Source organism: Ipomoea nil, unplaced genomic scaffold, assembly GCF_001879475.1.
Source record: "Ipomoea nil cultivar Tokyo-kokei standard unplaced genomic scaffold, Asagao_1.1 scaffold2833, whole genome shotgun sequence".
Classification (NCBI taxonomy): domain Eukaryota; kingdom Viridiplantae; phylum Streptophyta; class Magnoliopsida; order Solanales; family Convolvulaceae; genus Ipomoea; species Ipomoea nil.
Window position 1 is genome coordinate 2084750 of NW_017619261.1, and position 15807 is coordinate 2100556.

General features: G+C 32.7%; 2 non-coding genes across 2 annotated transcripts; both read right to left on the reverse strand.

Annotated features, from left to right (window-relative positions):
- Positions 1-8604: 8604 nt before the first annotated feature.
- TRNAV-AAC lies at positions 8605-8678 on the reverse strand. Its single transcript has one exon. It is a non-coding gene; the product is annotated as a tRNA-Val (tRNA).
- A 6862-nt stretch (positions 8679-15540) lies between these two features.
- TRNAV-AAC lies at positions 15541-15614 on the reverse strand. The gene has a single exon. It is a non-coding gene; the product is annotated as a tRNA-Val (tRNA).
- Positions 15615-15807: the final 193 nt, after the last annotated feature.

The window sequence follows — 15807 nt, forward strand, 5'->3', positions numbered from 1 at the left end:
TCTGTGTCGTGTTATAATAACACTACCTTAAAAGCGTTATTTGCCCAGTAACGGTGCAGATAAAACCCAGACACGCTTTCGACAGGCTACACAGACCAACTACGGATAGCTTGCACTAGCAATCACGTAAGCGAACCTCACTATTGCTCAGACTTTAATAGGCAGACACGAATTATATATATATATATATATATATATATATATATATATATATATATATATATATATATATATATATATAGTTGCACTCGGGTGCGAACGGCTCGCCCAGGCGCGAAATAGGAATTGATTCTGTTCGTCCAAGTGTCCAGATCTAATGGATGAGAAACACTGATTTTTTTAAAAAACGCGGTGGCATTTTCGTAAATAATTGAACATCGAAATGCAAGTAAAATGTATTACAGGTGCATGTAAAATGTATTATAGGTGCAAGTAAAAATTTACACTGAGCATCAATACTTAGTTGCACTTATAGTTCTAAGTAGTTGCACCTATAGTTCTAAGTAGTTGCACATATAGGTATAAGTAGTTGCATCTAGGTGTATGAATGTTTGCGAGTGGTTTTCAGGAGTATTACTACCCGCTGAACTCAGATCAATGAATGTTAACAAGACAAAATTACATACACTTATAGGTGAAAGTAGGTGCACATATAGTTATAAGTAGTTGCACCTATAGTTATAAATAGTTGCACACATAGTTATAAGCACACCCAGGTGCATGAATGGTTGCGGAAAGTGAATGCTAACAAGGCAAAATTACATGCACTTATAGGTGAAAATAGGTGCACTTATAAGAGATTTTACTTGCACTTCGATGTTCAATTATTTACGAAAATGTCATCGCGTTTTTTTTTAAGTTATTAGATCTGGACACGTGTCACGCGCTGATTCGTTCGCATTTCCTTCCTGGACACTTATTCGCACCTGAGTGCGTCCCTATATATATATATATATATATATATATATAATATTAATTCTTACCTAGAAAGAAGGAAGAAGTTTTTTGTGTGTATTCAGACAAAATGTCTTGCTTCTATATATAGTATAGGAGAGTGATGTCATTTCTCATTTCATCCACAACTAGCTAAAAGAAAGGGGAAGTGGAAAATAAAGAGATCCATGCAGCCACATCTTACACCACTAATTACGGATGGATCATTGTTGACCATCCAAAGGGTGCTGCTGCTTTGAATTTCCAACATATGTCAGTCCTCCGCCTTTGCTTTTGTTCCATCAGTCCGCCCAAAGGCCTTTGCCACCGCCTCCTCCAGTCCGTCGTCCATTGTTTAAAATTTAGAAAGAAGACGCGGCTAGAAGACATCGATCGTCCGTTGTTTCCACCAGTACGATGGTCGCAGATTCTTTAACGTCCGGCGACAGAGTCTTCTATAGAATCCTCACCTGCGACGGAGTCTTCGATAGAATCCCCACCTTCGACGGAGTCTTCGATGTCTGGCAATAATCGTCCCAACTTAAGTAAATAAATAAATGATATGAAAAATGGCGAGCTGCATTATATTGTTGGGGAAGACTTGGGGCACATGTCAAAGACTAGGGAGTAGGGACACGTGTTGGATTTTAGTTTTGTGATTGCATTGCATGTCCTGGTTGCATTGTATTATTTGTATGTAGGGACGCCATGTGCTTTGGATGGATGAAATATTGAAATATTGTGTTGCATTGTAAGAGGACGATGAAATATTGACGCTATATGCAGGTTACTCAAATCGGGCGCCAACGATTTTTTCAACATTAAGAGTTCTTTAGCTATCTAATTGTTATATCTTACTTAAAATTAATTGGTGATAAATAGATTAAAATTAATCATTTAACCACACCCCTCAATGGTAAGTTACAGCGCCACGTCTCGAATCGAGTAGGAACTAAACTCTGTCAACCCGGCAAACGCCCAACAACAACAACATGTACTTCATCCCAAGAAAGTTTGGATAGAGCAACTCAAGAATTTTGTATAGTAAGCATCTTCTTGCATCTCATAAGTTTAATCTTGCATATTGACGTTTTTGTGTGAGTGAAATTTAAAATTTATAGAAAAGTGACTACACACCTGAAGTGTTTGATCCTTTGTCGCCGCATCAAACCCAGACCAAAATTTCTAACAATATGTTGTAAATTTAGATGTTTCCTCCCCTAAATCATTGTATCATACTTATTTCATAGTGCAATTGATATATAAAGAGTTCTAGTAAACCAACAAGTCTATAAAGGATGAAATTAAAATGTTTGTAATAATAAATGTCTAAAGTCCACTTTTATTTATTTGCAATAGATCTCTTAGGCTGAAATTATCCCGGCAAATCTCTCCCACTTTTTAAAATAGGTCCCACTTTCATATCATTAATTTTGCAAATTCTTCACTATTTATTCTAAATCCATGCAAATTTCTATCACTTTTAAAAATGGGTCCCACTTTCATATTATATTATAAATATAATAATAAAATAATATGAAAAGAAATAATGAAGATAGAAAAGAAATCAAAAGCTATGCTTGTGACACCCCGTAAATCCAAGTTCTATTTAAGGATTAATTAAGTAATTAATCCTAGCTTAATTGATAGTTTATTTCTAAAATTCTGAAAATTCAATAGTCAAAGGACTAGTAATTGACTAGTCAATCCAAGTCAATGGGTTGTACCATATGCTTCATGAATTGTTCCCTTGTCTCCTTACACTTTTTCATTTTAGTAAGGATGAAGAAGACTTTTCACCTTATGATTGTATTCCAAGCTAACCTAGAGTCATCTTTCATTCTTTTCCCTAACACCCTAAAAAGAAAAGCTCATCCTTCTCTCTAGAAATTAGCTAGCTTCTTCTTCAAGCCAAGTTTGGGCATTCCAAGATTCTCCAAGTTGGTCTCCAAGATTCAACCTTTCTTAATCTTGAGCATATAGGAGGGTAAGATCTTTGGTGTCTTTTTCTAAAGATGATTTTAAGGTGTCTTTTTCTAAAGATGAAATCTTTGTTGTCTTTTGGTGTGTTTGTGAAGTTGAAGTTGAAGGAGAGCCTTAATAGAAGCTTGTAAGGGTGTCATAAGTGAAGTTGTAGGCTACAAGAAGTAACCCATGCTTTACAAAATCTATTTTCTTACCTATATGATGATTTCTTGACTTCTACATGTGATTTTGCTATGAAATGTGAGATTTGATGCATTGTCTTGTGAGAATGCATATCTAGAGCTTGTTATTAGGGTTCTTGTATGCCATTGCTTGGCTATTCCTTTGATTCAAGTCATATTGTTGTATTTTGTGAGATTTTCGGTGTTTTGGACTTGAATTTGGACTTGATGTTGAAAATCCCCGAAGGGATTATTTTGGTACAGTAGAGTACTCGCGGGCAGAACGGCAGGCAGTGGCCTACCTGCCGCCCCACCCACGGGGTACGTGGCTTGGGAGGATGGGTTCCCGCGGGCGGAACCACGGGTGGAGGTCCACCCGTGGCTCCACCCGCGGGGTACACCTTTGATGTGTGTTGTGGGGATTTGTTCCCCGTGATTCTTTTGACTCGGTAATTGATGTTTTGACTTCCTGATGTTGTTTTGTTGGGCTATTTGAGTGTCTTCTTGATGTTTTGTAGGTCTAGAACTGTATGTGGTGATTCCATGTAGGATTTGGTGTCTTGAATCGTGCTAAGTGTTCAACCTTGTGATTCGTTGAACCATGATGAGTCTTGTACGTTCTTCGGAACTATGTTTTGTTTACCCGTTTGATAAGCATGCTAGTTTGATGTTGAAATGCTAGCGTGTGTGGTGTGTTCTTCCCTTTTGTGGATGATAACTTGTGTTGATCATCGTTGATGTCGGATTGTAATCCTTCCTTGATTGAGTATGGTTTCATATCTTCGTTGTGGTCCGTTGATTGATTCCTATGATGATGTGTGTGTTGGCTGTACCTGGATTGCACGATTAATGGTATGGGACATTAATCACCAAGGTACAGATGTGGTCCTCGTGGTGGCCATGAAATGATATTATTGAGTTGTGAATTGGGCTTCAGGCTCATGTGATTGGTGGTTGTGTGATTGAAATGTTCCGTACCCTCGTGTACTTTGAGATCGGTGGTTTTGACTTGGTGGATGTTGGAGGGGGAACGACGGTTCTCGGAGGTATAAGGTTGGACTTGGAAGTATAGGGTGGCACTCGGAGGTAAAGGTTGGAACTAGTTATAAGGTTGGGGGTAGCCATAAGGTTGGAACCGGGCATAAGGATGGAATATGGCACTTGGTATTTGTAACATGTGACATGTAGTGTTGGCATGTGTTGCCAATGTGTGTTTGTTTATCCTTTTCTGTTGAGCATGTCGAGTGGTATTCTACTTTGTGATCAGTAGAATACGCCTCGAGTTGTAATTGTTGTTGTCGTTGTCTTTGCCGTGATGTTTTCTACTTTGTGATCAGTAGATTATATCTTGAGCGGTGCTGAGCTGTCCTATTGTCGTTCTTATCTTGATGATGTTTGGGATGTTGATTCCCGTTGTCCTTGTTGAGGGTGAAATAGAGTCTTTGCAGTTGACTTCTCTTTACGGTTTTGAACTGATATATACTATATTTCGTTTCGAAAATGATTTTGTATTATACTATCTACTTATGCTATTAAACACGTATTGATGGGTTACCAGCAATATTCGCTGACTGGGCGTCGTCCCCTTTCTTTATGTGCTTTACAGGTCCTGAGTAGATGGCGAGAGCGTTAGACTTGGATAGTTTAGATCCCCTGAACAGTTTAGTTTGTGTTTTGGCTTGTGTGCCATTGATGTTGAACATATTAGATGGATGGTTTTAGACTTTGCCTGTGCGTTCACTTTGGGGTGAACCTGGCATAACACTCCTTGGTTTTCTCGGTTTATGTTTAGACTTCCGCTGTGTTTACGTTTTTATGTTATGTTGGTTAGTTTGCCTTGCATAATTAAGCTTTAAATTGACATGAAAATTGGGGGTGTTACAATGCTGCAACTGTGCAGTGGTCGTCCTTTTCAGCAATTTTGCAGCCTTTTTTCATTTGCAAACTCTCTATTCTATTGCAAATTTAGCAAACTCTCTCTTCATTGTAAATACACATAAGCATAAAACAAATAAAAATTTATTTTCTTTCTCTTGTCATGTCACATATCCAATGTGAGATTTTCAGGGATGTGTTCAGCATTATGTATGAAATAACATTGATGAGGTGGCAATAGTGGTTGTCTTGGTGATGTTGGTGTGGTAGGGCAAGTCATATGATGTAGCAATGACTACGAAATGAAATGGCTGATATAAAATAGCCAATTGAAATTGAAATTGTTGAATGGTATACTAGGTAGGCTGGGCATTTCGGTAAGGTTACCCGAATCGAATCGGTTCGGTTTTAAATTGAAGTACCTATCAGTACTCGATTTAAGAAACCTGATCGATTCAGTTGAAACCTGAACTGAAGGGAAAAATTGATTGATTTTTTATTTTTAAATAATAGATATACAATCTGTACTAAATGTTAAAGGTGAGGTTTGTACCCTTAACTATCAATAAAAAATCAAGAACTTTACCCATTAAATATTAAGCACATTTATGTTAATGTTCATATTTGTATGATAATAAAGGTATACATTTTTCATTAAATGTTGTACATTTCAATTATAATGGACAAAATTGTCTCTACTACATTATTTTTAGACAAAAGTACCCTTACACCGTTATAACATCGTTACTATTTAATTCTAACTTTCATAACTCTATCATTATAATCATACACCTATATCTATGATATCTTTTTCATATTCTTTAATTATCATTTATTAAAATCATTATATAATTACTTTAATTGTTGATTATATTTTAATTAAATTTCTATGAATGGTAAATCATATATGTGTCCATATATATATAGGCATGCACACGCACCAATATATGTGACCGGGTACCAGATTAGTATTATAGATATTTTATTTATTTATTTTAAAAATAAAGTATAAATTATATCAAAATTGTTTACATTATTAATAAACAAAATATAAATTTTGTTCATCTCTATAGTTTTCAAATACGATGATTAAAATTTACTACTTTAAGGAATTGTGAAATATAATTTGAACTATAACTTGTAATTATTTGCTTTTATCAAATTTTCAAGAGTAAATACCCAAAATGGTCCCTCGACTATAGCTAAATTCACAAATTGGTCATCGACTTTCAATTTCAACCAATTAAGTCCTTAACTTTGCAAGTTTGACACGATTTGGTCCTCCATCTATTTGACCATTTGTTGACCGTGATTCTCGTGTCCAACAAGAAGCACGATTCGGGTCGGGCCAAATAGTAGACTTCCACCAAAATCGAAACCAAACCGAACCAACTTTTTCAAAATGAACCGAAACCGAACCGAACTCTATTGTTAAACCTAATGGTCTAATTTTTTTTTTAAACCGAAAAAAATCAAACCGAAACCCGAAATGCCCACCCCTAATACTAGGCCCGTGTCACGTGAACCGATTCAAGAAAGTAAATGGATTAAGAAAGTTCAAGGGGTAGCTCCGCCCCTGAGGATTGGACACATTATTCCTAATGTAGTAGGATTAGTGCTTATTATTCGTAATGTAATAATAACTCCAATATGAGGCAATTTGAGATTTTTATTAATTTATTGTAGGACTCTATGCTCAAAATATGTATAAATAGACGCCCATACATGGGGAGTGAACAAGCAATCTTTACTGCTAACAAGCAATTCTCAATATAATACATATATTCTCTTCATATTTTTTAATTTCCTAGGTACTCGTTATTTTAACGGTTGTGTTGGTTAGCCATTGACTGTCTAAAAGTTATAAAACCAACGGAAATGTTTCCAAACCTTGGTCTACGTCACATTTCATTGGGTCAAGTTGCTTGCCGCTCTAACAATATCACTACACCTTCTTTAGGGGGCGTTTGGTTCGCGGAATCTTGGATTACCCCAAGTAATAAGATTACCTCCAGGAAGGTAATGTGAGATTTTGAAAATGTAAGATTACTTTATGTGTTTGGTTTGAATTGTGAAATATAATATTACCTTGTTTGATTAAGGGTTATATTTTAGGTTATATGTCGTCAATAATATATATATATATATATATATATATATATATATATATATATATATACACACACACACACATATAAATATGCACACATGTATATTTGATTGTATAAACATATTATTATTATTATTATTATTATTATTATTATTATTATTATTAGTTAACAAGGGCAATGTTGGAATAAATCAAGGTAATCTAGGATTACCTAAGAAAATGGGGTTAATCACATTACCTTGAAACATTACCGCCACATCAGCTTTCAGGTAATATAACATTACCTGGTAATCTCATAACTTGAACCAAACAAGGTAGTATAACATTACCAGACTCAGATTACTAGGTAATCTCAGATGACCCGAACCAAACGCCCCCTTAGAGGCAAATTATTGTGTGGACTATGAATATCAAGTACATTTTTAATATATTAAAAGTACATTATTTTTGTACTGAAGGTACATTATATAAAGTAATGTATCCTTAGTATATTAAAAATGTACCTTACGTACATAAATAATATATCCTTAGTATATTAAAAATGTACTTTTTATTTATGGTCCACACAATTGTGTGGACCATGGTCCATGTAATAATGATTGTTCTTTAGCCCATCAATAACACCCCTAGACTAGGCAAATTATGCTATACATTACATTCATAATTTCTAAACTATAGATTCATAAAATTTATAAGAGTTAATTCCACCGGAGATCCCCTGTCTTTGGTGGCAATTCCAAATTTAGTCCCAAAATATCGTTTTTGCCATTTTACATCCCAAACTATCATTTTTTTGACATTTTTAGTCCTTCTCATAATTTTTTCTATTTTTAGTAAGGGCATTTTTGTTTCTTCATATTTTTCTTTTTTATTTTTCCGGTTTCAACCAGTTTAATTGGTTTAGAACTTTAGGTAACCTCTGATTTTTAGTAACCATATTTTTCAACCAATTTTTAGTAAAGTCCAAAACCAATTAAATTGGTTGAAACTGGAAAAATAACAAAAAAAAAAAATAAGAAGAGACAAAAATGCCCTTACTAAAATAGAAAAAAAAAAAATCATGAAAATGACTAACACACGTTCTACATTTGATAACTTAATATACCATACCTCAATACTTATAAGGTGAAATATTGTTCAACTATGAGAAAATAAAAAATATTTTAATCTCGTGAGAAAACTGAGAACGAACATTTTTTTTTTTTTTTTGAAACAATGAACTGTATTTTAAACTTCAACCAGAATAGTTAGCAAGTACTGAGAACGAACATTAAGAAATTAAAAGAGGATTTTTTTTTTTTTATATCTTAATTTTTCGTGGCCAATTGATTTGGTATCTCAATAATGGAAGATTTACAAAAGAGATGTATTCCATGGAGAAACCTACACAGGAAAGGGGATCTATATATATATATATATATATATAAATATATTGCTCATTGCTGGCTCAATCAACGAAGGAAAAAGTTATGATTAAACAAAATCGCATGGCTAATTAACGGCCAACTCACGTTATTCTTGACGTAAAAATTCGAATCATGGCTTCGCCCGGACTCGAACCGGAGACCTTCAGTGTGTTAGACTGACGTGATAACCAACTACACCACGAAACCAATTGTTCACTAAGTCTGCACTCCATTTATTTAAACTTAGCTTCTTGTAGAGATGAGCCCGCATAGGTGTGTGTATATATATATATATCCACTCGATCATTCTGATCCACACAATTTTGTGAAAACTATAAATAAAAAGTACATTAGTACATTATTTATGTACATAAACTACATTATTTGAAAATCGATTAGTTAAGTACTGAAAGTTCATTACTTTGCATACTATCAAATAATATACATTCAATACACAAATAATTTACTTTTAGTATATTAAAAATGTACCTTAAGGGAAATGCATTATTTGAATACTAAAAATAAATTATTTTGTATAATGTACATTCAGTATACAAATAATGTACATTTAATATATTAAAAATGTAATTTTTTATGATCCACACAGCACTGTGTGGAACATGGTCCACATAATAATTTGTCATATCCACACCACATGGATCAATTTTTTGTTGGTAATAGTGGGGCAATTTATATCGTGCACCAAGACGCACATTGCATTGTGCGCCCTGGTACAAAACGACATCGTTTTGTACTCTATTTTTTTTTTTTTTTTTTTTTTTTGCAACTTTCACTTTCCATGTCGGCTGTTAACTTAAAAAAAAAATGTACATAATGCATAGATAGGTAATTCATTTATGCATAGATACTTGAATGTTGAATTTGCGTATTTAAATAGGTAATTCTAAATTTAAAAATGCAAGATAATATAGTCAAGATTGATTATAATTGTCAATAAAATAATTGTATAGTTTTTTTTTTAATGCTACTGGCTCTATTACAATGTAGTATCTGTTTCCCAATGTAGTATCCCTAAGGTAGTTAATATGATTGGTTTAATTTTATATATATATATATATATATATATATATATATATATATATATATATATATATATATATAACAATTATTATTATTATTATTATTATTATTATTATTATTATTATTATTATTATTATTATTATTATTATTATTATTATTATTATTATTATGTATACCCTTAGGTCATTTTACATGGTAATCTAAACAGCTAATTTTTTCAAATATCTTTTTACCAACCGTTGATATAATTCGCTGGTCAAATCCGTTAATATAATCCACTAACGCTAATCGCTAACTGCTGATTGTCAAACAAGGACATTGCGAGGTAGTTCTCATTTTTTGTTGTGAGATTTGAATACTCTTTGTCAACAAATCCCTCAAGTAGTTAATATGATTGACTTTATTAATTATATATATTTTTTAATTTTTTCATGATATTAATAAAATACTTGGTAAATAAATATATAACATTATTTTGTATTATAACTTTGATATTTAATTAAAAAATAGTGCACAAAAAAGATAATAAACAATGTAGTGAATATAATCAATTGATGAATTTGAATATAAAGAATTTTTACATTGGAGAAATATAAAGACAATATAACTAATAAAATTATTTCTCTTCATTAATTTATTGATAATGAATAATTTTTTTTTTTAATAAAGACATTGTAGGGATAATGTAGCGAATATAATCAATTGATGAAATTGAATGTAAAGAATTTTTATATAAAGACATTGTAGGGATAATGTAGCGAATATAATCAATTGATGAAATTGAATGTAAAGAATTTTTATATTGGAGAAAAATAAAGACAATATAACTAATGAAATTATTTATCTTATTTAATTTATTGATAATGAATAAAAATTTTTTGAATAAAGACATTGTAGACACATAATTCTAAATTAAAGAAATGCATATATATGCATGTATTATTTTTTGTTGTAGCTACTAAATTATTATTTATAATTTAATAAGAGTAAACTAAAGTACTAATTCTGTCAACTTTGATTGGGATGAAGTTCGAACCTAAGACCTTTCTTATTGAAATCAATGAGTAAGTTAACGGTGAACTAACAGAAATTAACGGAAAATATAATATTTAACGAAAAATCATATTCATTAAGGATAAATTAGTAAATCTTAAAGAAAAATTAAAATCTGATCAATCTGAGTCATTCATTTGATTAAAAAATTTGACCGCCATTTTTTCTACCCATTATAGGCCTAACTCTCTTGGGCTCTTATTAGTATAGTAGATATATATATATATATATATATATATATATATATATATATATATATATATATATATATATATATATATATATATATATATATATAATCGCACTCAGGTGCGAATGCTTCGCCCAAGAGCGAAATAGGAATGAATTCTGTTGGTCCACGTGTCCAGATCTAATGGATGAGAAACACTGATTTTTTTAAAAAACGCGGTGGCATTTTCGTAAATAATTGAACATCGAAGTGCAAGTAAAATGTATTACAAGTGCATGTAAAATGTATTATAGGTGCAAGTAAAAATTTACACTGAGCATCAATACTTAGTTGCACCTATAGTTCTAAGTAGTTGCACCTATAGTTCTAAGTAGTTGCACACATAGTTATAAGTAGTTGCACCTAGGTGTAAGAATGTTTGCGAGTGGTTTTCAGGGGTATTACTACCCGCTGAACTCAGATCAATGAATGTTAACAAGGCAAAATTACATACACTTATAGGTGAAAGTAGGTGCACCTATAGTTATAAGTAGTTGCACCTATAGTTATAAATAGTTGCACATATAGTTATAAGCACACCCAGGTGCACGAATGTTTGTGGAAAGTGAATGCTAACAAGGCAAAATTACATGCACTTATAGGTGAAAGTAGGTGCACCTATAGTTATAAATAGTTGCACATATAGTTATAAGCACACCCAGGTGCATGAATGTTTGCGGAAAGTGAATGCTAACAAGGCAAAATTACATGCACTTATAGGGGAAAGTAGGTGCACTTGTAAGTGATTTTACTTGCACTTTTATGTTCAATTATTTACGAAAATGCCACCGCGTTTTTTTTTAAGTTATTAGATCTGGACACGTGTCGCGCGCTGATTCGTTTGCATTTCCCTCCTGAGCACTTATTCGCACCTGAGTGCATCCTTTTATATATATATATATATATATATATATATATATATATATAGGGATCAGGTGCATTTGTGGCTTCCCGTGCGGTTGTGCGGTGGATTAATGTGCGTGAGGTTTATACTTAATGTGCGTGAGATTTGTACTCAATGTGCCTGAGATTTGTACTTTATGTGCGTCATGTTAATATGCGTGAGTTTTGTACTTAATGTGCCTGAGTATTGTGTTTAATATGCGTGAGGTTTGTGCTTAATGTGCGTGAGTATTTCAGAGTTACGAGCTCAGAAGGAAGTAGAACAGAAACTCACGCACATTAACGCCCAAGCTTCTTGTTACTTCTTCCTTCAATTTGGCCATGGATTCTGGATTATCAGCTACTTTCAGTGCAGTTGAATGTTTATATAGATGACGCACGCATAGTAAAATTTGCACAGCAGCTAAGTGTAGATTTCTGTTGTATTATTCCCATAATTCTTAACCACCAAAGCCCGCCTCCGCATCATCATCATCAGGGAGGGGGCAATGGCTACTCGGGATGAGGAAGAAGCTGACAGCAATATTTTCTGCTGCATTTTACACATTCACGCACATTAAGTTCAAATCTCAGGCACATTAAGCACAACACTCACGCACATTGAATATAAATCTCACGCACATTAATCCACCACACATCCGCACGGAAACCTTTCACTATATATATATATATATATATATATATATATATATATATATATATATATATATATATATATATATATATATATTTGTTGTTGGTGTATGTCTGTGATACTAGTGTAATTACTATGTGTATTACTGTTGCTTTGAAAGTAAATCATATAATCATTTTGTTGTGGATTGAATGGATTCATATCATTGTTGATGCTTATGATATATCATTACACTGTGTCATACATGCATTACTATTGATTTTTTTTTTTAAAAAAAAATGAATGATGAATCATATAATTATAGATTTCAATTTTTTAAAAAAAATTGTACTAATTTTTTACTGTTTGACTATGAGGTTGACTGGGGATGGGGATTCCCCTCACTCGCCAAATTCCCCGCGGAGACGGGGATAGTGAATTTTTCCAACTCCCTGCCGGGGACGGGGACGGGGTAGCGGGGACGGGGACGTGGAGTATACTCCCCGCCCCCGCCCCGTTGCCATCCCTATATAAAATACTAGTATAGAAATAATGGTTAAATAAGTCTTCTATCTACCTATATATTCCCAAATACAATTAGCCTCTCAGATGGGATGTTTGATAGGATGAAATTGTAATTCTGTTCCTACCAAACTCCATAGAATTGCAATTCCATGATTTGGTTGGAGGGAATTGCAATTCCACATAATTACAATTCCCTCTAACCATGCAATTGCAATGCCTAGAGTCTCCCCAAGAATTGAAATTCACACTTTGTGAAATTATAATTCCATGATAAATTACCATTTTAGTCTTTATTTTACTTTTTTTACTTTTAATTACCAATCATTCTATTCATTCATACCAAACAATGTAATTTAATTTCTATTCATACCAACCAAACGCCCTGTCAAACTAATATTGCTCTATGCCTTTATTGGGAAGAAAGATGCAGTAGAAAACCACTTACTCCACACTTCCACCACAAAATAACCTTCAGATTATGTGTCTGCAGTGACATATTCTGTACCTACAGTAGAGATTTAAAGCTGCTCCATACCCAAAATCAAGGATTGAACTATTAACGTTTAGTTAAAAATGAATGAGTTCCTTACACTCAACTACACCCCCAAGTTATTTTTTTAAAACTAAAAAACTTCTGTTTGGTAGTAAAATTGCTCTTTTTACCATTTTGGCCGTACCAAAATATATTTAAAAGGAATAAGGGTCAAATTAACCATCGAACGTAACTTGAAAATGCAATTGGGCCACCCAACTAAAAAAAGTACAATTAGACCATTCAACATTGTAAAATCATGCAATTTATCCCAAGTAGCCTGCAATGGCAGGTTACCAACAGGAAATTAGTTATAAAAAAAACATTTTAGTTGGATGGTCCAATTGCATTTTCACGTTATGTTCGAGGGCTCATTTGACCATTATTCCTATTTAAAAAAAGCATTTGGCACAATCATTTTAACGAACTGGACAGATGAGTTGCTACGATTAGCAGTAGCAACTCATCATATCACCAGCCAATGGATGAAATTTAACTAATGATCAATAACATAACATAAAATAGATGGCCCTGTTTGGTAAAATCGTTGTTAGCTGTTAGTTGTTAGCTGTTAGCTGATTAGGTTAATTAGAGGGTATAACTAGTTGATCACATTAGCTGATTGTAGAAATGTGTTTGGTAAATTAACTGTTAGTTGATAGCTGTTTGGTATAATTTCTTTTCTCAAAAAGCTAATTGAAAAAGTTGATTCGAGCTGTTTTTTGAATTTTAGCATTTTGGAGTTACAAAAAACTAATTAACTAAACATTTCTGTTTGATTTTTTAACCAAATCAAACAATTAATAGTGGTTAAAAAACTAAAATTGGCCTATAGGCTGATTATTTTACCAAACAAGGCCATGATACTAAAGCCACTTCACTGAAATTGTGTTTGAAACATCCATTGTCTGCAAAAATCCCAATACTATGGAACTGTTGAAATTTGGAGACAAGGCAATTCTGGTAAGATGTCACAGTTTACAAGGAGTTCGACCACTAGGAATAAGTAATGTGTACAGCTAAAGCGACATTGTCTTCCATTACTAATTACTTGCATGGTTTAATAATTATAATAATAATATTATTATAACATATTCTTTTTATACTTTTTAATTTCCTAGACACTCGTTATTTTAACATTTGTGTTGGTTAGCCGTTAAGTGTCTAAAAGTTATAAAACCAACGAAAATGTTTCCAAACCTTGATCTACGTCACATTTCATTGGGTCAAGTTGCTTGCCGCTCTAACAACATCACTACACCTTTAGCAGCAAATTATTGTGTAGACCATGAATATCAGGTACATTTTTAATATATTAAAAGTACATTATTTTTGTACTGAAGGTACATTATATAAAATAATGTATCCTTAGTATATTAAAAATGTACTTTTTATTTATGGTCCACACAATTGTGTGGACCATTGTCCATGTAATAATGATTGGTTATAAGGTGAAATATTGTTCAACTAAGAGAAAATAATGAATATTTTAATCTCATGAGAAAACTGTGAACGAACATTAAGAAATTAAAAGAGGAATTTTTATTTTTTTTTGATATCTTAATTTTTGGTGGCAAATTGATTTGGTGTCTCAATAATGGAAGATTTACAAAAGAGATTATATTGGTCAAAGTACCTATGAAATCTCTGTACTATACTGTTTTGTTCAATTTAGTCCTTGTATCTTTATTCTGTTCAATTTAGTCTCTTTACTTTAAAAAGTGGTGAAACTAAGGACAATTGTCCAAATCTCATTAGGAACATGGTTGTAATGATTTATTTTGGACATATTAATTTAATATATTGGTGGTAAAAATAATTAATTTTAAATATTTATAAAGTAATATATGAGTATGAATATAAATATCGTCACCACCACGTAATCTAAGTTAACGATAATATTAACACCGTTAACTATTGTCCTCAATTGCACCACTTTTGAAAGTACAAGGACTAAATTGAACAAAATAAAGGTATAAGGACTAAATTGAAAAAAATGTTATAGTACAAGAACTTCGTGGGTACTTTAACCGATTATATTCCATAAATGGAGAAACCTACACAGGAAAATTGCTGGCTCAATCAACGAAGTTGAAAGTTATGATAAACAAAAATCGAATGGCTATCTGAACGGCCAACTAACGTTATTCTTGACGTAAGAAGATTCAAAACATGGCTTCGCCCGGAATCGAACCGGAGACCTTCAGTGTGTTAGACTGACGTGATAACCAACTACACCACGAAACCAATTGTTTACCAAAACTGCAATAGCTGTATTTAAACATTTTAGCTTCTTGTAAAGATGAGTATTTCAACCTGCCCCGCATATATATATATCCACTCAATCATTATGGTCCACCCAATATTGTGAAAATCATAAATAAAAGTACATTAGTACATTATTTGAAAATAGATTATTTGAGTATTGAAAGTTCATTAC